The following is a 22,960-nucleotide window of genomic DNA, read 5'->3' on the forward strand; positions in this document are numbered from 1 at the left end:
TTATCAGTGCAGTTCATCATCATTAAGTCCCTCATATTTTCCCCTTCTCCTCCAATTTCTATGCTTCACCTGTGTCCTGAATTTGAAGATCACACCTTCTGTTCAGCTCTGGCCATTCCAACAGGAACATTTGAAATTCCCCTGGTTCATTGAAAGTCCATCTTTTCCCTGGAAGAGGACATTCATTTTTGCTGGGTTGTTGATTCTCAGTTGCATTCGTTTGCCTTCCAGTATATTATATTCCAAACCCTATGAGCTTTTAATGTAGTTGCTACTAAGTCCTGTGTGATCCTGACTGCAGCTCCACGATATTTGAATTGTGTCCTTCTGGCTGCTTGTAATATTTTCTCTTTGACTTGGGAGTTCTGGAACTTGGCTATAATATTCCTAGGGGTTGGTTTTTTGGGGTCTCTTTCTCAGGGGGATCAGTGGAGTCTCTCCATTTGTACTTTGCCCTCTGCTTCTAGGATATCAGGGCAATTATCCTGTAGTAATTCTTTGAAAATGATGTCAAGGCTCTTTTCCTGATCATGACTTTCAGGTATTCCAATAATTTTTAAATTATGTTTCCTAAATCTGTTTTCCATATCAGTTGTTTTTTTTAATGAGATGTTTCACATTTTCTTCTAATTTTTCAGTTTTTTGGTTTTGAAGTTATGATTCCTGATTTCTCATAAATTCATCAGTCTCCCTGAGTTCTATTCTTTGTCTGAAGAATTTGTTTTCCTCAGAGAGTTTTCTTATCTCTTTTGCCATCTGGCCAATTTTGCTTTTTAAAGCATTCTTCTCCTCAGTACCTTTTTTGAACTGTTTTATCCATTTGACCTAAGCTGGTTTTTAGCATGCTATTTTCTTCACCATTTTTGGGGATTTCCTTGACTAGGCTGCTGTGACTCCATTTTCATATTTTTTCCTGCATCTCTCATTTCTTTACCCAGTTTTTCTTCTAACTCCTTCATTTGATTTTTAGAGTCTTTTTGGAGCTCTGTCATAGACTGATCCCAATTTCTGTTTTTCTTGGAGTCCTTAGATGCAGGAGCTTGTGTTTCCTCATCTTCAGACTGAGTATATTGATCCTTCTTGGGATCATAGATAATGTATTTCTCAATGGTGTTCCTCTTTTTCTCTGCTTGCTCATTTTCCCAGCCTAAGCCTGTTTTTTGTGGTGCTTCCTGAGCTTTTGGGACAGTTCCACAAGAGTCTAAGTGTATGAGACTCTGTCCTCCCTCCTGGTCTGTGAGTGGCCATATGCACCCCCCCTCTGCTACGGGGCTGAGGTGGAGGGGTCCGCTGCTGTTCTGTGGGGGGGGGGGGGCGGCTAGACTGCAATCAGGATCTGAATGTGTTCAGATCCCAGATTCCTATTCCAAAGGCAGAGGACAGAGCTCAGCAGTCTGTCTTCACTCCCCTCCCTCAGCTCAATGGGATCATGCCCTGGGGGCTCCTGCTTACCAGCTCTGCCTACTAATGTTTCCTGGATCTGGAATGCAGTGGCCAAGTTGCTTGCTCTGTGCCCTGAGGGCTGGGCTTCATGTGCTTGCTTTGGCAGAGGTCCCCTGCTATTCCCTCAATTTGTGTCCAGTGCACCCTGGGGCGAAGGTCAGGAAACTCCCCTGCTGCTGTGAGACCAGCTCCCACTGTCCTGGGGCTGCCTCTGAGAGGCTGAAGTTCTTTAGCTCTGGTGGGCCACCCCTCTGGCGGGCTGCCCCTCCAACCCTGGGGAGCAGAGCCTTTCTTGATTTCTATATTTTAATGAATTATTTTCTTCAGTGAGCTTTTGCACATCCTTTAGTAATTGGCCAATGCTGCCTTTTAGGCATTATTCTCTTTTACTTTTTGTACCTCTTTTTTCCATTTGGCCTAATTTGTTTTTTAAGATGCTTATTTTTGCAAATGTGTGTGTGTGTGTGTGTGTGTGTGTGTGTGTGTTTGTGTGTGTGCCTTTCACTAAATTGCTAAAATTGTTCTTCATAATTCCCACGTCACTCTCATTTTTCTTCCCAATATTTCTTTTACCTTCATTGCTTTCCAGAATCCTTTTTGAGCTCTTCATTGACCTAAGACAAATTCATCTCTTTCTAGGATATTTGTGGTAGGAATTTTGACTTTGTTATCTTTTTTCTGAATTTATGTTTTGATCTTCCTTATTACTCTAAAAACTTTCTATGGTAAGAATTTTTGCTATTTTTTCTCATTTCCCCAGCCTTTACCTTGTTTTAAATTATTAGGTATTTTTTGGTATTTTTAAAAGGTTTAAAATCTACTTTTAATAATAATAATGTTGCTGCCACATTCCTGTCCCCTTTCTCAAATTCCTGACTGTGAGAGGGTCAAATATCACTAACACTAGTGAAAGCTGTACAGAACAGCTCCAGAAAAACAGGCAAGCCATAAGAACTTCAGACATGAATAAGAGAGCACCACACCCAGAAGCCCTGCTTCCAAGTTTCCACTTGAACCAATAAGAAAGTGTGCTGACAGGGTGCCTAGGTGGCGCAGAGGGGGAGGCTAGGTGGCACAGTGGAGGGGCAGCTAGGTGGAGCAGTGGATAAAGCACCGACCCTGGATTCAGAAGTACCTGGGTTCAAATCCGGTCTCAGACACTTAATAATTGCCTAGCTGTGTGGCCTTGGGCAATCCACTTAACCCCATTGCCTAGCAAAAACCTAAAAATAAAAAAAAAGTGTGCTGACAATGACCCACCAGCACCTCTGAGAGGGAGTTAAAGCTCTTCCATTCTGGGCTGCCCCCATCCAAAAATCATAGAATTTAAATTAAAAAAAAAAAAAACACAAAATGGATAATGGAAACCTAAGAGCAGATAATAACAAAACTTTCTCAGGACGTAAAAGGAACAATGGGTTGCAAAGAAAGAAGATTGTCTACTGGTATTGTTGCTTCAACTTCTTGAAGTCCTACCTAACCAGAAACTAAGAAATAAGGGTGATGATTTTGTCTAATTTACCAAAAGAGCCATTAATAAAGGGAGAAAGGTGGAATTGTGAAAGGAAACAGGAATTGAGCCAGGCCTTGTGCCATGCCCCCCCCCATCCCCTTTGCTGCCTTAACATTGAAGTCTTAGGAACTGCTTGACTAAATACTTCTCAGCAAATTTCCTACCTAGTGCAGTTTAATTGGGGAGGCCTAAGTAAGAATTGGAGTGGAGCCCTGACACTCCTCTAAAGTCAAATCCACAAAGGGTCCTTATCTGCAAGTGACATCCCTACCAGAACTCTATTTGTAACTGCAACATTTGTTTGGGCCAAAGTGCCCTCCAGGAGTACCTCAGCTGAATGCAAGAGGGTTTCCACCCATTCTTCCATTGTGCCACCCTGGACAAAGTGGTCACTGGATGGTAATGTCATTCTCATGGATTCCGTTTGGTTTCATTGGACAGGCCCTGGAGCACTTAGGGCACCAGCTAGTACATTAGTACCTCCCAAGGATCTTCTGTGGTTTATGCCCATTTCACCTCCTATACCCATCTGACTTGTCCACATCTTCTGCTCCCTCACATAAGGGAAGTTTCTTTTGAAATGTTTTTGCTGTGTTGCATCATTTGTTCCTACTGTTGTCTTATCTCTTCCTCACATCGCCTATTCTCCTCTTCCTGTCTGAGGTCCATTTGGTTGCATTTCTGTACGTCCTGATTACACATTTCCTTCATCCTTCAACGTTCTTCCTTGTGTCTCATCAAATCCTGCCTCATCAACATGACACAGTGCTTCATCTCCATCTCTAACTTTTCCTCAAGGTTCTTTGATATTTTAGTCTACTTGGTTCTGCTGCTGTTTCTCCATCTCAATTAATGCTTTCCAGCAAATAGCATTCTCATATTCAAAGCAGCCAGGTTGGGCAAATCGAGTTGGTTCTTCTTGTTCCTTATGAAATTGTTGGTTCTTCATGACCAACTTCTCTCTGGAAGCTCTTCTTCATCATCTACCTGGTCCATCAGCTGCACAGTCACTAACTTTGGACATGTGGTCAGAAGAAAGGAATCTTGACTGCATCTATCCAGAGATTTTTGAGAATTTCACAATGCCTGTCCCTGAAGGTCTACCTCAATCATGCACAATCACTACTACAACCCCTTCCACATGGCCAGACAGAGAATGCCTCCTCCAAAAGTACATTGGGCATGAACTGAGGCAGGCTCCTGTCAGAGATGTACTATGGCAGTGTAAGTGCACTCTCAATTGCTTTCCACATAAGGGCATGCTGTCTGGTTCCACTTTAGCAATCTTGACTAGGGAGTTGTTCCCAGGCAAATGAAACTAAAGTTTTCTTCCTTGTAAATGAACACCTCATCTGCCTTTCCCTATTTAGAGGCTTCCTCATCTCTTCAGTAATGTTGGGAGGGAGATTGCCCAAAAAAGGACAACAATGCTGGATGAAAACCTTCTTCCCTAGTTTCCTAAAATTATTCAGATCAAAAATCCTTCATTCTGGTTGTTGAGCTGGTACCCATTTACAGGTATTTGTGGTGGTCACTGCTATTGTGACTGCTGCTTGTGTTGGTGTGGGTGCTGCTTCCTTGGAGTATTATTCTCTTTATCCAGTCTAAAGCATTTGTTGTTCTGCATTTTTTCACCCTATTACCCAGCATCTAGTGTCTCAAGAAAAAGGTTTTAAATTATTGTTAAGGTAGGGTCTTGCTTCTAGGGTGCAGTATACACTATCCCAAGCTTTTGGAGATTTTTGGAATTGTTTTCAGATTTACTTCCAGAGACCTGCAAATTTACAGTTGTGATTTTAACTAAGGAGAGGTTTTTACAAATCTCCTAAACTGTACCATGGTCTGTGGGTGACCACAAGCAATCCTTTCTGATCCTGGAACTATGAAGAGGTTTCTCACTCCCGTGTGGCAGTGAGTTCTTTAGTGCCACTACTCTTCCTCTTCCTGAGACTGCAACACCACACTGTGACCTAGATCCAAGTTTGGACAAAGCAAGAGTCCTGCCTAAGTGATAGCAAAGAGACCCATATTATCTCTGTCTGATCCCTTATTGTCAGAGCTCTGAAAGCAACTGTTGCCACTGTTGATTCAGTGACTCTGAGGACTGTTCTTGGTCCACTGGGGCAGGGTCTGGTCTTTTGAGACCTGTGCTGTACTGTGCTCCACTCTTACTCACCTGGGTGGGACAGACTTTTCTTGCTGATCTTTCATGTTGTCCTTGGCAGTGTTTGGGTTGAGAAGTCTGGAAACCACCACTGCTACTGATTCTGTGGCTCTGCTTTCGGTTCCTGGATTGCTAGGGCTGTTCCATGCTGAGGTGACCTATGCTGCACTTTGCCCTTCTCTCATTCAGGTGCAAAAGATTTTTTTCAATCACTCTTCCAAGTTGTTTTGGGCTGGGAAATTGTTTAGCTCCAACCTTTTTAAGTTCTGTCTCTCTAGAATTTACTTAGAGTCATTATTTAAAGCTATTTGGAGAGGTTTAGGAAAGATCCTTAGTGAGTTCCTGCCTTGGCTCTGCTCTCTGACCTACTTGATCCCAACTCTTACTCCATCCCCTATACTCCTTCTTCTAAGTTCTTTCAGTTTGCTTCTAGTTGAAGAAGTTTAAGATATTTAGTTATCATAAACAAATTCTTTTGAAGACCAGTCTGAAAAAATAATGTTGAAATATTGTTATGATAATGGAGTAAACATATTGGATTCAGACACAAGAAGATTGGTTTTTCAATCCATTTTCTGACATTATTAGTTTTGTGATCATTAGTAAGTCACTTCACCTAGGTTTGCACTCTCCATTCGGGGTTTCAAACTTAGTATTGCCAATTACAGCCTGATTTACCTATCTGAACCTCTTTTTCCTCTTCTTTTAAAGTAGAGGCATGCATTAACCTCTAAGACCACTTCCGTTTCTCATTCTATGACCCTATTATACAATGACCTCTCTGGACCTCTGTTTACTCTTCTTCAAAATTAAAAATAAGTAAACATAATACCTATTTCAAAGATAGTATTCATCAAATGATAAAATGAAATGTAAAATACTTGCAACCTTAAACCATTATATAAACCATCCTTCAGATAATTGGAGAGCTGACTTAACTTGTCTCTCATGATGCTAAACTCATCAACAAAGTGAAATAATGAAGGTTGATATAATCCTGGACAGCTGAAAAGGCAAACCATTCCTAATAGAATAAGTCAAATTGACTGGGGAGATGCACAGGTTAATTAAACTTTAGAAATAGAGTAACAATGAACTTCTTTAAATGTATTTTGTGAATTAAGTGTGTACTACTAAACTCTTACTACCCTGTGTCCCTTCTTGCTTCATTTTGATTGAATATCAGAAAATATCATTCAAATCATAACATTGCATATTTATGCCATGAGTAATTATGTCACTATAATAGTGCAGCAATTTGATTACATACACTTTTTTGAGTTTTAAAAAAATGAGATTAAACCCAAAGTGATTCATTCAGAAGAACTAAGAACTAATAGAGAAAATAATACAGTGAAAGGCAAGATAGAAATAGAGAGCTGCTGTCCTTTTTATTGTACGAGTCTGTACTATCTCCATGGACCATAGGGAACATAGTTATGAGTCTAAATAACAAAGACTTACATGATAAATACTTTTCAACAACCCATTATAAGGGCTGATACAATGACTACAAGACAGTTAACAAAGAGATGATGGTACTGACAATTTACTCTTTAAAATCATGCCATTCACTCTTCCTCTTGATACTGTGTTATTCTGTGAATAACATTCTTTTTCTGTATTAACACACTTTTAATTTACAGAGAATCCTTTATGCTTTATATTATAAGATAATGCTTCCAGATATTTTAGAATCTTAATGAACTTTCATAGGTCACTTTTCAAACAGTTTGATCTATACATGGGGACACTTTGTTGACTTGGTGGAGATTTACATCTCTCCTTTCCTGTGCCTCCTTGAGAAAACCCTTGAACACTGTTCAGAGTGATAATTTATAATAACCTATGGTCACATACATCTTTCTCTACATGCTTCAGGGAAGAGAATATATTTTCTTTTCCAGAAAATATCATCCAAATCATAACACTGCATATTTATGCCATGAGTTATTATGACACTATAATAGTGCAGCAATGTGAATGCATATACTCTTCTTGAGTTTTAAAGAAATGAAATTAAACCTAAAGAGATTCATTGAGAAGAACTGAGATTTAGACTTAAAATACTTTATTGGATTTTTTATCTCAGGGATGCTCTTTAAATAATATAGTTCTAGATCCTTCATATATTTTCATCATTTCGACTCTTTTTATTGTCTTCTATAAAACCTCCATACACCACCTAGTTTGATGGCATTTCTCTACATCATAGTAATGATACCACTTAAGCACAGGGACTGTCTATCTGTCATACTGTGGACTTGACATATAATTGACTCAACTTATTTTCTAGTGAAGCTTATTAGAGTCTAAAATGCTCAGGGACACTGAAAATATTGTGCAATTTCCCAAATTATAAGAAAAAATAACTTCCATATTCAAAAAATGTGCTATTCATGATTTGATGGAGTATGGAAGATGGAGTAGAATAAGGAGTAAGTAAACAAATAAATGTTCCTAAATGGAATCAAAAATAATAATGATGATAAAATTGATGATATATAATAACAAGAGATTTCTACAGATCCACCATATTTCCAAATGAAGGTGCATTTTTAAATCAATTAATCAATAGCACTTTAAAAGGAATTTGTGTTTTATCAATTTCCTGACAGAAGTAAACAAAGGAGTCGGTTTTCTCGTGCCTACCCAAGCAAAATTCTTCATGTAGCATTTCTTCTTCTCATATTTCAGTATTCATAATAAGCAAGAGGAAGAAGACTACCATGAAATTAATTTCAAATATATGAGCAAATATCTCTTAGAGTGATAATCATTTTAATAAATAGTTTTATAAAAGTCTTTATATCAAATCAACATAGAATTAATTATGGATAACATTGATAAACAGGGCAAAAGAAGAGAAGCAAAAAACATATTGGAAAATATTTCAGGAAAAAAAGAGAAGTCAAAGCTTATATATATAAATATATATATATATATATATATATATATATACACTATAAAAATATTCCTAAATATGATGAATAAAGTATTTTGAAAGAAATTCAGAAGTTCAGGTAGATTACATTGTAGAATAATATAATATGAAATTAGATGGTTTGTCTCAACTCACAGGAAATGACTACTATGTAAGATTTATTTTGAAATCATTTGTCTTTTTATGGTCACTAATATAGAAGAAAAACTTATCCTTAACCTACCAGAAGAAAGAATATCATGAAACTAAAGACATGATAATTTTATTAAAACTAAATGAACCTATTCTATTCATACAAACTATTGATTCCTTTAAATGGAAAATAAAACTGTCCATTAATATTTCCTGTTAATAACAATTCTCAAGGAATTTTAACTAATATAAAATAATCACAACAGCAAAAAAATAAAAGAACTTGCGAAATGTCTTAACCAGAAAAATCTTGCTATCCTAATCAAATAGAAATAAAATATTCATTAAGGGAAATCTTATTTTAGCATTCCAAATCACTGGAAAGATTTTTCAGATCATACTTTTTCCCTCCTAATAGTTTATTACTTTTCTTGATATTTTATTTTTCCAAATACATGTTATAAAAGTATTTCATCATTCATCCATATGACTATGTATTTTTTAAGTTACAATATTTCCTTCCAGCCCCCTTCTCAGCCCCCTTCCCTCAGCGCTGAACTGTCAGGTTAATATTATACATTATATATACACTCTATACAAATATACACATTTGTGTTAAACATGCTTACAGATTAGTCATTTTTAGTATGAGGAATTAGGATTAAGGGAAAGAAATACATAAGAGATTGTTTTTTTAAGTAAATATGGTCTTCATCAGATTTAGAAGGATTCCTTTGTTTTCTTTTTTCTTCCTCAGCATGGGGATAGCATTGTCCATAGCCAGTCTAATAGGGTTCTCTTAGCTCTCTAAACTCCTGAGAGGAACTGCATCTATCAAGACTGATCATCTCACACTTTTGCTGTTAATGTATACATTGTTCTCTTGATTCTTCTCCCTTCCCTCAGCATCAGATCCTGCTATTCATTCCATGCTTCTTTAGAGTCTGATCATTTATGATGTTTTATAGATCCATAGTATTTCCATAGTATTTGTATGCTATAACTTGTTTAATCATCCCCTCAATTTCCAATTCTTTGCCACTACAAAAAGAGCTGCTATGAATATTTTGGAACAAGTAGGACTTTTCCCATTTTTTTTTTTATCATTTTTCTGGATAGAAACTTAGAATTGAATTGTTGGGTCAAAGGGTAAAAACAGTTTTATTGCTCTTTGGGCATAGTTCCATATTGCTTTTCAGAATGGTTGGATCAGTTCAAATCTCCACCATCAGTGCATTAATGTCTCAATCCTCCCACAACCTCTCCAATACTGATCATTTTGCCTTTTTGTCATCTTAGCCAAACTTAAAGGTGTGAGCTGATACTTTATGTTGTCATAATTTGCATTTCTCTAATCAAAAATGATTCGGAGCATTGTTTCATATAATTGTATATAGCTTTAATGTCTTCATTTGAAAAATATACATTCATTTCCTTTGACCATTTATCCATTGGGGAGTAAGATTTTAAGGTCTATAATCATAGACGATCATTAGCAATATAACCTCATAGCACAGAAAATAGAGAGAAAAATTTAAATAATATTTGATATATTTAATTAAATATTATTTTAGAATATTTATAAAATAAAAAGCACACAGGAATATCTGGGAAGATTTTTATAGCTCTTTAAGTATCAATTACAAGATTCTGAGTTCTAACATTAAAGAATTTAATTGCTATATGAGAAAGTACAAATTCAACTAAAGAAAACAAAAATAGGAAAGAACATGAATTAATCTTTATGCATGGAGAATTGAAATGTGTTGGAGATGACATGGTTTGCAAAACATTAGGAAAAATTATTGGAAAGCATTTTCAAAGAATTTGAAAGAGGGGGGGAAATGCCAAAGCACTGTAGGAAAAAAAAATCTCTAACCTAAGGGCAATGTCCCTAAAAAATGGAACCAGAAGAATATTATTAATGACTAACCCATAAGCTATATTTGAATCTCCCCAAAATTATTAAAATTATCTTCACAATGCTTTTTAAAGTATGAGAAAAAATAAGACTTAAAAATACTTTGGGTTTTTTAAAATCTTTATAGCCTACAATATACTAAGAGGTATGGAGAATATAACATCACACTGTTAATGTTATATTTTGTTTGCTCTTAAAGCAAGATTTTTATTTGGTAAAGCAATATATCATCTTAATGGTTCAATGGTATATCCAAAAGCATATGCTAAATAAAATTAATATTACAAAAGAGAACTGCGCAGGTTTCAAATAACTCCAAATTGCTTTTACATTTGGTTCTTCTTACTTTCTGAGCTGACACTAGACTTTGTTAGTCCTCCTCAACAAAAGAAAATACTTGATTCTTTGACTCTGATTATTTGACATGAAGTCAAGCATAAAACAGAGAGATATAGCTTATCAAAAGCACTTACCAGTCTCATCAAGGATGAATTGTACAAATACAAGTTGAAATAATATTCTATGAATGGTGAGAACAATATTTTACTGAAAACATTAAACTCTTAGACAAATAATATCCAGAGTTAATATCTCAGCTTAACTATCTCAATCAAGAGAATGAAGAATAGCCTTTGTCTAGAATATGTTATATAGCTGGACAAATCAGGTCATTGATGTATGATTCATGTATTTATAAATGAAACTATGTGTAGACAATGCTTTGAGCAAGGAATTTATAAAGAAGAAGAAGAGAAAAACTACAATGCTCTCAGTAATCTCCAATTTCTCTTGAAAGAATTTGATCTCAAACAAACAAAACCAGATGTCTAATAGCAGTTTTCTTTCTTTCCTTTTTCCCTTCCCTTCTTTCCCTTCTTTTCTTTCTTTCTTTCTTCTTTTGTCCTTTTCTTCTGGGTCTCATCATCTTACACTTAAAAACTTTATTATTATTCATTGGTTTAATCACAATACTGATAATCATAGAAAGTTTTACTTGATTTATTTCAAGCCCAGGTTGGCTTGCCTCTCCTTGATCAATGTGTTGGCTCCTCAATTCATCTAGTCTGATCATATTAATACCAAGGACTGTATCTTATCATCATAGATAACTGAAGTTTAGAGCTTCTGAGATGTAAAGAGCCGATAGTCTCAGACTCCCCAGTAAAGGATTACACATATACACTGCTATGTCCAACTAGAGTCAAGAAATCAAATGAATTAAGAAATTAAAGCTTTAGGACACTCAAACTGCAAAGGAGGAATACCTGAAATGTGTGAATAGGTTGGAAAAAAATCAAGCCTTAGCATGTAGAATGTCATCAGAAAATGCATATTTGGAAGTGAAAGTGAGTTGACTATATGGAGAGAGCAAGAAATTGATGAATAACCCATGTGCTCCCCTGAATTTCACATAATTATACCCACATGAAGGATTTAGAGTAGAGGTTTCTTTACTTAGAATCCACAAATCTTTTAGGAATTCATGGGTAGCAATGACCTTAGATAGGGAAAAATACATCTTTATTTTCACTAATCTCTAACTAAAATTTACTGTTTCTATTATGAAATATTTTTAGCATCTCTCTAAACATTTAGTTTATTTTTTCAACTGCATACAAAACTATTTTTCAACTATCTTTTTTTTGCAGTCTTTTGAGTTTCACATTTTTTCGCTCCCTTCTCTCCCCACTCCTCTTGACAGATCACAATCTAATATACGTTATAAGTACATGACTATGCTAAGCATTTATTGATATTATTCATGTTGTAAACTAAGAAATATATTGAAAAGATCAAAAAAACTAGAGGGAAAAACACAATGCATAAGACAAAATTTAAAAGTTGAAGATTGTAAGCCTTTGTATGCATTTAAACTTCAGAGCCCCTTCTCTAGTTATGGAGGGTAATTTCTTTTTTTTTATTTTCACCCTATTAATTGATTAATTAATTTATATATTTATTAATTAAAGATATTATTTGAATTTTAAAATATTCCTCCCAATTTTACTTCCACCCCACCACCACAGAAAGCAGTCTGTCAGTCTTTACTTTGTTTCCATGTTGTACATTTGTCCAAATTGAGTATGATAAGAGAGAAATCATATCCTTAAGGAAGGGACATAAAAGTCTAAAAGATAACAAGATCAGACCATAAGATATCTGCTTTTTTCCCTAAATTAAAGGAAATAGTCATTGAACTTTGTTCAAACTCGACGGCTCTTCATCTGGATACAGATGGCTTTCTCCTTTGCATATAGCCCAAAATCCTTCCCGATTTTTGCACTGTCTTTCAAGGTTGAATATCACCCCCATGTTGATGTTAGGGTATACAGTATTTTTCTGGATCTGCTCATCTCACTCAGCATCAGTTAATGCAAATCCCTCCAGGCTTCCCTGAAATTCCATCCCTCCTGGTTTCCAATAGAACAATAGTGTTCCATGACATACATATACCACAGTTTGCTAAGCCATTCTCCAATTGAAGGATATTTACTTGATTTCCAATTCTTTGCCACCACAAACAGGGCTGCTATAAATATTTTTGTACAAGTGATTTTTTTTAGCCTTTTGCATCATCTCTTCAGGGTATAGACCCAGTAGTGGTATTGCTGGATCAAAGGGTATACTCATTTTTGTTGCCCTTTGTGTGTAGTTCCAAATGGCTCTCCAGACAGGTTAGATGAGTTCACAGCTCCACCAACAGTGTAATAGTGTCCCAGATTTTCAACAACCCTTCAAACAATAATCATTAACCTTTCTGGTCATATTGGCCAGTCTGAGAGATGTGAGGTGGTACCTCAGAGAAGCTTTAATTTGCATTTCTCTAATAATTAATGATTTAGAGCAATTTTTCATATGGCTATGGATTGCTTTGATCTCCTCATCTGTAAATTGCCTTTGCATATCCTTTGACCATTTGTCAATTGGGGAATGGCTTTTCGTTTTAAAAATATGACTCAGTTCTCTGTATGTTTTAGAAATGAGTCCTTTTTCAGAATCATTAGTTGTAAAGATTGTTTCCCAGTTTGCTACATTTCTTTTGATCTTGGTTGCAGTGGTTTTATCTGTGCAAAAACTCTTTAATTTAATGTAATTGAAATCATCTAGTTAGTTTTTGGTGATGTTCTCCAACTCTTCCTTAGTCATAAACTGCTCCCCTTTACATAGATCTGACAAATAAAGTAGTCCTTGTTCTTCTAAGTTGCTTAAAGTATTATTTTTTTTTTATGTTTGAATCCTTTAACCATTTGGATCTTATCTTGGTAAAGGGTGTTAGTTGTTAGTCTAATCTAAGTTTCTTCCATACCAACTTCCAATTTTCCCAGCAGTTTTTATCAAAGAATTTTTATGCCAATAGTTGGACTCTTTGGGTTTATCAAACAGCAGATTACTATAATCATCTCCTGCTTTTGCACCTAGTCTATTCCACTGGTCCACCACTATATTTCTTAGGCAATACCAAACAGTTTTGATGACTGATGCTTTATAATATAATCTCAGATCACGTAGGGGTAAGCCCTCTTCTTTTGCACTTTTTTTCATTAAGTTCCTGGAAATTCTTGACTTTTTACTTCAATCAGAAATCTTTTAGAATTTTCTTTGATTATTCTGCTCCTGAAATGAGCAAGTCCATCATAGCTGATAATCACCCAATATTGCTTTTTAATATATAAAATGTTTTCTGATTCTACTCACTTCACTCAGAACCAGTTCATGCGAGTCTTTCCAGGATTTTCTGAAGTCCTGTTCCACATGAGTTCTTTTTTTAGTTTAATTTTTCACATTACTGCAGTTGTCATTTTGCAATAGGAAACTTAGCCCCCTACCATATAGAAAGAGAAACCTCAAGAGAAAAAAAATGAGAGAAAAAAGTTTACTTCAATCTATATTCAGATACCAATAGCTCTGTATTTGGCATGTATAGCATTGTTTATCATTAAGTTCATCAGAGAAATTGCTTCATTATATTTTTTCCCACAGCTACTATTTCTTACTATATTTCCCTCCATTCTGTTTCTCCCTACTCCTACTTACTCCTCTCTCTCTCTCTCTCTCTCTCTCTCTCTCTCTCTCTCTTTCCTTTCATCCTGTCCCTCCTCAAAAGTATGTTGAACTGACTACCCTCATCAATGATCTTCCCTTTTTTTATCACCTACACCCCTCCTCCCCTCCCCCATTCTCTTTCTCCTATCCTTCTCTTATTCTTTTTTTCCTCTGGGTAAAATAAATTTCTACACCCTACTGAGTCTATACATTAGTTCCTCTATGATCCATTTCCAATGAGAGTGAAGGCTCAATCACTTCCCCTCATCTTCTACCCTTCTACTCCATTGCAAAATCTTTTAATTGCTTCATTTATAGGAAATAACTTAGCCCATTCTACCTTTCCTTTCCCTTTCTCCCAGTACATTCCTTTCTTGCCCATTACCTCCATATTTACAATATAATATACTTTCAGATGCAACTCCCTCCTGTCCTTCTAACTGCCCTAATAAATGAGAAGCTTAATATGAGTTAACAGAACCATCTTCCCATTGCAGGAATATAAGCAGTTCAACATCATTAAGTCCCTCATAACTTACCCTTCCCATCCACTCTCTCAGTACTTCACCTAAGTCCTACATTTGAAGATTAAGCATTCTGCTCGATTCTGGTCATTCCAAGAGGAAAATTTGAAAGTTCCCTATTTCATTTCCTCTGAAAGAGCATGTTCAGTTTTGATGGGTAGATGATTCTTGTTTCCATATAAAGGTCTTTTGCTTTCTGGAATATCATACTCTAAACCCTACAAATAGTTAATGTAGACGGTGCTAAATCTTGTGTTACTCTGACTGTAGTTTCATTATATTTGAATTTTTGGGGTTTGGGGTTTTTTGTTTTTTTGTTTTTTATTTTTGCAAAGTAATGGGGTTAAATGACTTGTTCAAAGCCACAAAGCCAGGTTTGTGTTTGAGGTCACATTTGAAATCAGGTCTTCCTGACTCCAGGGCCGGTACTTTATCCACTGTGCCACCTAGTTGTCCCTTGAATTCTTTCTTTCTGACTGCTTGTAATATTTTGTCCTTGACTTGAGAGCTCTATAATTTGCCTACAATATTGCTGGAAGTTTTCAATTGGGAATCTCTTGCAGGAGGTGATTGATGTGTTCCCTCAATTTCTATTTTACCCTCTGCTTATAGGATATCAGGACAATTTTACTGAATTATTTTTTGATATAATACATTCTTTTCCTAATCACAATTTTTAGATAGTTCAATAATTTTTTAAATTTATCTCTTCTACATTTGTTTTCCAGGGAAGTTGTTTTTTTCCAATGAGATAGTTCACATTTTCTTCTAGTTTTTCATTTTTGGTTTTTTTTTGTTTCTTGATTTCTCACAGTCATCTGCTTCCCTTAACTCCATTCTACATTTGAAGGAATTATTTACTTCAGAGAGCTTTTGTATCTAGTCAATTCTGCTTTTTAAGGCATTAAGTGTTTATTTGGATCCTCCACAAGGTCTAAGTAATTGTCAATGTAGGATTTTTTTTCTGCTATTGTTTGCTCATTTGCCCGGTCTATGACTTGATTTTAAGTCTTTTATAGAGTGGTGCTCTGATTCCAGGGTAGAGAATGCACTGTTCCAAACTTTTGAGGGGTTTTGCAACAGTGTTTAGGGAACCTCCCCCCAAGACCCAGGCCTGTCCTGGATCCCTGGGGCTGAGTCTATGCTGAGACCTGCCTGAACTGGACTCCATACTCATTCTGGTGTGGCAGAGTTTTCCCACTGAACTTCCATGTTGTCCTTGGCAATTCCTGGGTTGAGGGGTCTGGAAACTGCTATTGCTACTACTTCCACAGAATCATATAGGATCTAGCTTCTGAGTTGATATAGGGAATGAATAAGAGGAAGTGAAAAAAGATGACTGAAATGTTACAAATTGAAATAATGGTGGAACAATTAGTAGAAATATGAAAGTTAGATTAGTTTTTGGTTATGTTGAATTTGAAATGAAAAAAGAGTCAAAGGATATGGATAATAACTAGTATATTATTCAAATATGTACAACTACACATGAATGTATACACACACACACACACATACACACAAAGTTCTTTATGGCCTACAAAAGCTTTGCATATGCTATCTCATTTGAGCCTAACAGGAGCCCTGTGAGTTAAGAACTATTGTTAGCCCCATTTTGCAATTGAGAAAACTGAGACTAAGAGGCTAAATTGCCTAATATAAAGTTGCTCAGCTAAAACATTAATTATAACATTATAGATTTATACCTAGAAGTAATTCTAATTATGTAGTTCAACCACCTAATTTTGGAGATGTAGAAATTAAAACTCATGTAGGACAAATAACTTGCCTAATGTTACATAGATAGCTATAGAAGAACTGGAATTTTATCTATCTTCTCCAGCTTTACTTCCACTATAATTTCCACCATATCACACTCTACTGCTTGTTTTGTTTTAATTTGAGAATTTTAGGATGAAGGGTTAAAATCATTCATTAGAAGTTAATTTTGACTCAAACTCTTTACTAAAACTGGAAATGGAAAAAATAGAAATATAAAATGCTGTTCCTAAATATACAAAATAAATAACTTTGCAAAATAACAGCAAGGGTGAAGCTAGGATTGCAGAGAAGCAAGAAACTTCCCAGACTTCTCCTAACTTCTCTCACAAGCATTAATCAAGTTTCTAAATGAATTCTGTAGCTACAGAAATCCATGAAGAACAGAGTGGAATATTCTACAGCTTAAGATATGTAGGAAGGTCTTCAGGAAAGGTTTCTCTTACTAAAGTGGTGAGGTGTGTTGTCTGGTGCAGGGAGCAGAGAAGAGCTCAGGAGTAGAAACCAGTGTGGCATGGCACAGTATGGTTGGTATAAACCAGCAAGAGGCTATCAGTCATAGAAAAAGTAGGTATTCAAGGCCCCTTGGTTTCAGATAAGAAAGCCATGGTCCCAGTAGGCCAGCTGAGAGGGAAAAATAAGGAGTCTGAACACTCCCTCAAGAAGCTTGGAATGGTGCCCCTGTGGCCCAGGAAGAGTTCAAAAAACAGAGTGAGAAATGTCAGAGAAAAGTCCTGCTAATAGAAAGTGACTATACTGATAAGGAAGATCACAATATCATCTCAGAAGAATGATGATGATGTGATCTTTCATGTCAATCCCCAGAGGAGAATATGAAGTCATAAAATATCTCTTGCCAGAGCTCCAAGAATTTTAAAAATCAAGCAGAAAATTTCAGAAAAGAAATGCAAGAGAAATTTAATATCCTGTAAAAAGGAAGTACAAAAACTTCCTGATGAAAACAACTTTAAAAATACAATTGAGAAAATGAACAAAGAAAAATTTTTCTAAAAATATAGGATTGGACAAATGAAAAAGATAAAAATTCCTTCAAAATGAAATTAGGCAAAGAGAAAAAGAAAACTGATCATTATCATTTAAAAAGAGAATTGAGCAAATTAAAATGGAGATAAAAAAGCTAACTTAAGAAAACAATTCCTTGAAAAATAGAATTGGGGAAAATGGAAGCTAATGACACTAAAAGACATCAAGAATTAGTCAACCAAAATTAAAAAAAAAGAAAAAGAAAAGAAAACATCAAATATCTCACAGGAAAAATAATTGACTTGGAAAATAGATTCAAGATAATCTAGGAATTATTGAATTACCTGAAAACCATGATCAAAAAAAGAATCTAGATAAAATATTCAAGAAATCATCAAGGAAAACTGTTCTGATATCCTAGAAGCAATGGGTAAAATCATCAATGAAAGAATCAATCAAGAACCTCCTAAAACACATCCTAAAATGAAAACATCAAGATAAATTATAGCCAAATTCTAAAATTATCAGATCAAAGAGAAAATCCTGTAGACAGCCAGGAAAAAAAAAACAATTCTAATACCAAGGAACCACAGTCCAGATTATGCAGGACACGGTAATATATACACTAAAGGATCTAAGAGTATGGTATATGGAATTCCAGAGAGCAAAAGAGCTAGGATTACAACCAAAAATCAACCACCTAGTAAAACTGAGCATACCCTTTAAGGGAAAAAGATGGATGTTGAATGAAATAGGAGATGTCCAGATTTAAGCAGAAAATTCAATTTTCTATCATGAGACTCAAGATAAACATAAAAAGGTAAGGAGGTAAAAAAGACAAAGAATATTATTCAATGGTATCAAACATTACATTCCTACATGGGAGGATGATGCTTGTAACTCTTGAGGTAAAGTTTTTAGAAAGTATGGTACAGAAGTGAGGGAGGAAGAGGAAGATTAGAGTGAACTATACCATATGAAGAAGCTCAAAGGACCTATTATAGTAGAGGGAAAGAATGGAGGGGTGAGAATCCCTTGAGGCATACTTTCATCAGGTTCAGCTCAAAGAAGGAATGATGTTAGACACTTATCTTACACTATAGCGAATTAGAAAATAAAAGGTGGGGGGGAGTGAAGTTCCTTATAGAAGGAAGACCGGGGGGAGGGGGTGAAGTAGGAGTGGAAAGGGTGAATAAAAAGAAGTTGGATTGATAGGCAGGCTGAGGGAGGTAGCAGTTAAAAGCAAAATACTGGTATATGGGTAAAAGTATAGTAGAAATGGAGAGAAGAGAGGATGAAGGGTAAATCAGAGTAATCATAACTATTAATATAAATAAGATGAACTCTCACCAGAGGAAGATAGTAGAGTGAATTAAGAGCCAGAATCATACAATACGTTGGTTAAAATAAATACATTTGAAGCAGAGATAGACACAGAGTAAAGGTAAAAGGAGCAGAATATATTATACTTAGTTCCTCCTGACTACAAAACTGGTGCTCTTTCTACATACCACCGAGCTGCCCCAATTCTTTTCATCTTCTTAACTTCTTTTGTATTTATTTTGTGGTTAGATTCTTCTATTTCTGAGAGAAGGGAACAGTGGTCTCCTACTAGTATAGTTTTGCTGTCTATGTTTCCTGGACCTTATTTAGCTTATCCTCTAAGAATTTGGATACTATACAACTTGGTGCATATATGATAAGTATTGATATTACTTCATTGTCTATGGTTACTTTTAGGAGGATGTAGTTTCCTTCCTTTTAATGACAACATTGTTGGGGTTTTTTTGCTTTTGTTTGAGTGAAGGATTGCTACATCAAGAACATCCAGATTCATAGAGGATAAACTAAATAAGTTACAGGAAACATAGACAGCAAAACTATACTAGTAGGAAACCTCAGTACCCTAAGTTAAAATCTGTTCTGAGATACTTAATATTTACTTAGTTGTATGACCTTGGGCAAGTCACTTAACCACATTTCCTAGCAAAAATAAAAAAAAATTAAAAAGATGAATAAAATTTTAGCAAAGTTAGATTTAATAGACCACGGGGAAAAAAAGTAAATGGGAATAAAAAGGAATACACCTTTTTCTCAGTAGTACATGACATCTACATAAAAATGCACCATATATTAGACCACCAAAACCTCACAAGCAAATTGAAAAAGGGCAAAAATATTAAATGAATCCAAAAGTTCATGATACAATAAAAATTGTATACAAGAATAACCATGAAAAGATAGACAAAAATTAATTGGAACCTAAATAACCTAATTTTAAAGAGCAAGTGGATCAAACAATTGAAAAAAATAATCAAAATTTCATACAATAAAATGGCAATACTAAGACAAGATACCAAACCATGTCAGGTACAGCCAAAGTACTTATTGGGGAAATTTTTATATTTGTAAATGGTTACATGAATAAGATACAGTATGTGTAAATCAATGAATTGGTCATGAAACTAAAAAAGTTAGAAGAAAAGACAAATTAAAAATCCTTAATTACATACCAAATTAGAAAGAGATAAAATTGAAAGCAAGAAAACTATTCAACTAATGAATAAGACTAAGAGTTGATTTTATTAAAAAAATATGCAATAGATAAAAACCAGTCAAATTCATTTTTTTAAAGGAAAGAAAACCAAAACACCTGTAACAGAAATTTAAAGGGCGAATTTGTCAACAGGGAGGAGAAAATCAAAGTAATTGTAATTAATTAAAATTAATCAAAGACATTAATTGTATGACATTAAATTAACAATATAAGTGAAATGGATGAATATTTTTAAAATAACATTGCCTAGATTAAAAAAGAGGAAATAAAATATTTAAATATTCCCATTTCAGAAATAGAAAATTGAACATGCCTTCAATGAAGTCCCTATTTAAAAATCTTCAGCATCAGATGGATTTAGAAATGAATTATACCAAATATTTAAGAAAAAATTAATTCCTGATCCCCAATAAACTATTTGAAAAAAATATTCAAAGAAGCAATTCTGCCAAAGAAGTAATTTTGCCAATTCATTTTAATTCACCAATATGACACTGAAAGCCAAACAAGGAAAAGTCAAAACAGAGAAAGAAAATTATAGATCAATCACCCTAATGAATATCTACGCAAATAGTTTAAATAAAACATTATCAAAGAGATTATAACAAGCTATCAGTATGATACCACAGTATACTCAGATAGGGTTTAAATTAGTAAATTAGTATGTTCAGGTAATGGTTCAATGGTACTAAAGCTATCAGCATAATTGTAATAACAATCAGAAATCATATGATTAATTCAATAGATGCTAAAAAAGTTTTTCCAAAACATAATACCAATTCCTATTAAATACACTAGAGAATTTAGGAATAAATGGAGTTTTCCTTACAATAATAAGCAATATTTATCTAAAATGATCAGCAAGCATCAAATGTAATCGAAATTAGCTAGAAGCATTTCCAATAAGATCAGTAGTGAAACAAGAATGTCTTTTGTTACCATTACAATTCAATATTATTAGAAATGTTAGCTTTTATGGACTGATGCTGAATAAGACAAGCTGAACCAGAAGAACATTTTATACCATAACAGCAAAATGAGGTTGATGATCAATCTTAATGGACTTGCTCATTTCATCAGTGCAACAATCAGGGACAATTTTAGGGTATCTGTGATGGATAATACCATCTGTATCCAGAAAAAGAATTGTGGAGTTTAAACAAAGATTAAAGACTATCACCTTTAGTGAAAAAAATTATATTATTATATAATTTTGCTATCTTTTATATTTTTCTCTTTAAGGATCTGATTTCCCTCTCAACACATTTAATTTTAAACAATGTATAGCATAGAAAAATGTAAGGACTATCAGACTGCCTTCTATGGGGGGGGGGAGGAAATCAAGATTAGGGGGAAATTGCAAAATTCAAAAATAATTTTAAAATAAATGTTAGTTTTGTCACTAAAAAAGAAAAATAAATTGCAGGAATGACGAAATGAAACTCATCCTTTATTGTTTTTGCTTTTTTCTGCAATTATTTATTTATTTATTCATTTATTTTGCTATTCTATATTTTTACATTTGTGCTTCAGTCTGTGTTCAGATGCCATCAGCTCTGTCTCTGGGGTAAATTGCATTCTTTATTATAAGTCCATCAGAGAAGTTGATTCCATGTTTCCCTTCATTGCTATTACTGATTGCATCTCCCTCCATCCATTCCTCTCCACTCCCATTAATTCTATTTTCTCTTTCCTTTCACTTTTTCCCACTTCAAAAGTGTACTATGGGTCAGCTGAGGGCATGGCAGACAGAGTACCAGCCCTGGAGCCAGGAGGCCCAAATCCCAAATCATACCAGACAACCAATAATCACCCAGTTCTTTGGTAACAGGCAGGCCACCTAATCCTATCACCTTGCAGAAAACCAAAACAGTTTTTTGTATCTGACTACCATCTTCCATGATCTACCCTCTTCACTATCACCTATACTCCCTTCCCCTAACCCCATCCCCTTTCTCCCATCCCCTTCCTTTCCTATTTCCTTTAGGGCATGAGATTTCTATAGCCAATCAGTGTGTATTTTGTTTCCTCTCTGAGTCATTTCCAATGAGAATGAAGGCTTACTCATTCACCCTCAGCTTCCCCCCCTTTCACTCTATTGAAAAAGTTTTCCATGACTCTTTTGCATGAAATATCTTAACCCATTCTACATTTCCTTTCCCTTTCTCCCAGTACATTCCTTTTCACCCATTAACTCCATCTTTATATTATAACTTCATATTCAGCTCTCTCCTGTGTCTTGTTTAAATATGTTCATCCTAACTACTCATTCAATTGAGATGGTTCACATGATTTATCAGTATCATCTTCCCATGTAGGAATGTAAGCAGATCAACCTCACTAAATTCCTCATAATTTATCCTGCTTGCCCATCCTCTCTATGGTTTACCTGAGTCCTGTACTTGAAGATTAAACTTTCTGTTCACTTCTGGTCATTTCAACAGGAAAATTTGAAATTCCCCTATTTCAATGAATGTCCATCTTTTGCCTGGGGAGAGGATGTTCAGTTTTTCTGTGTAGTTGATTCTCAATTGCATTCCAAGCTCTTTTGCTTTCCCTAATATTATATTCCAAGTCCTACTATCCCTTAATGTACACAATGCTAAGTTCTCTGTAATCCTTACTATAGTACCACATTATTTGAATTGTTTCTTTCTGGTTGCTTATAATATTTTCTCTTTTACTTATGATTTCTGGAATTTGGCTACATTACTGAAAGTTATTTTTCAGGATCTCTTTCCGGGGGGAGATCGGTGGATTATCTCAATTTCTATTTTGCCCTCTACCTCTAGGATAACAAGGCAATTTTTCTGTAGAAATTCATTAAAAATGGAATCAAGGTTCTTTTCCTGATCATTACTTTCAGATAGCCCAATAATTTTTAAATTGGCTCTCTTGGATCTGTTTACCAGGTCATTTTTTTTAATGAGATATTTCATGTTTTCATCTATTTTT

General features: G+C 34.9%; 1 pseudogene; it reads right to left on the reverse strand.

Moving 5' to 3' along the window:
* Window positions 1–3,234: 3,234 nt before the first annotated feature.
* LOC141499276 (non-POU domain-containing octamer-binding protein pseudogene) lies at window positions 3,235–4,583 on the reverse strand (annotated as a pseudogene).
* Between the last annotated feature and the right edge of the window lie 18,377 nt (window positions 4,584–22,960).

Source organism: Macrotis lagotis, chromosome X (assembly GCF_037893015.1).
Source record: "Macrotis lagotis isolate mMagLag1 chromosome X, bilby.v1.9.chrom.fasta, whole genome shotgun sequence".
Classification (NCBI taxonomy): domain Eukaryota; kingdom Metazoa; phylum Chordata; class Mammalia; order Peramelemorphia; family Peramelidae; genus Macrotis; species Macrotis lagotis.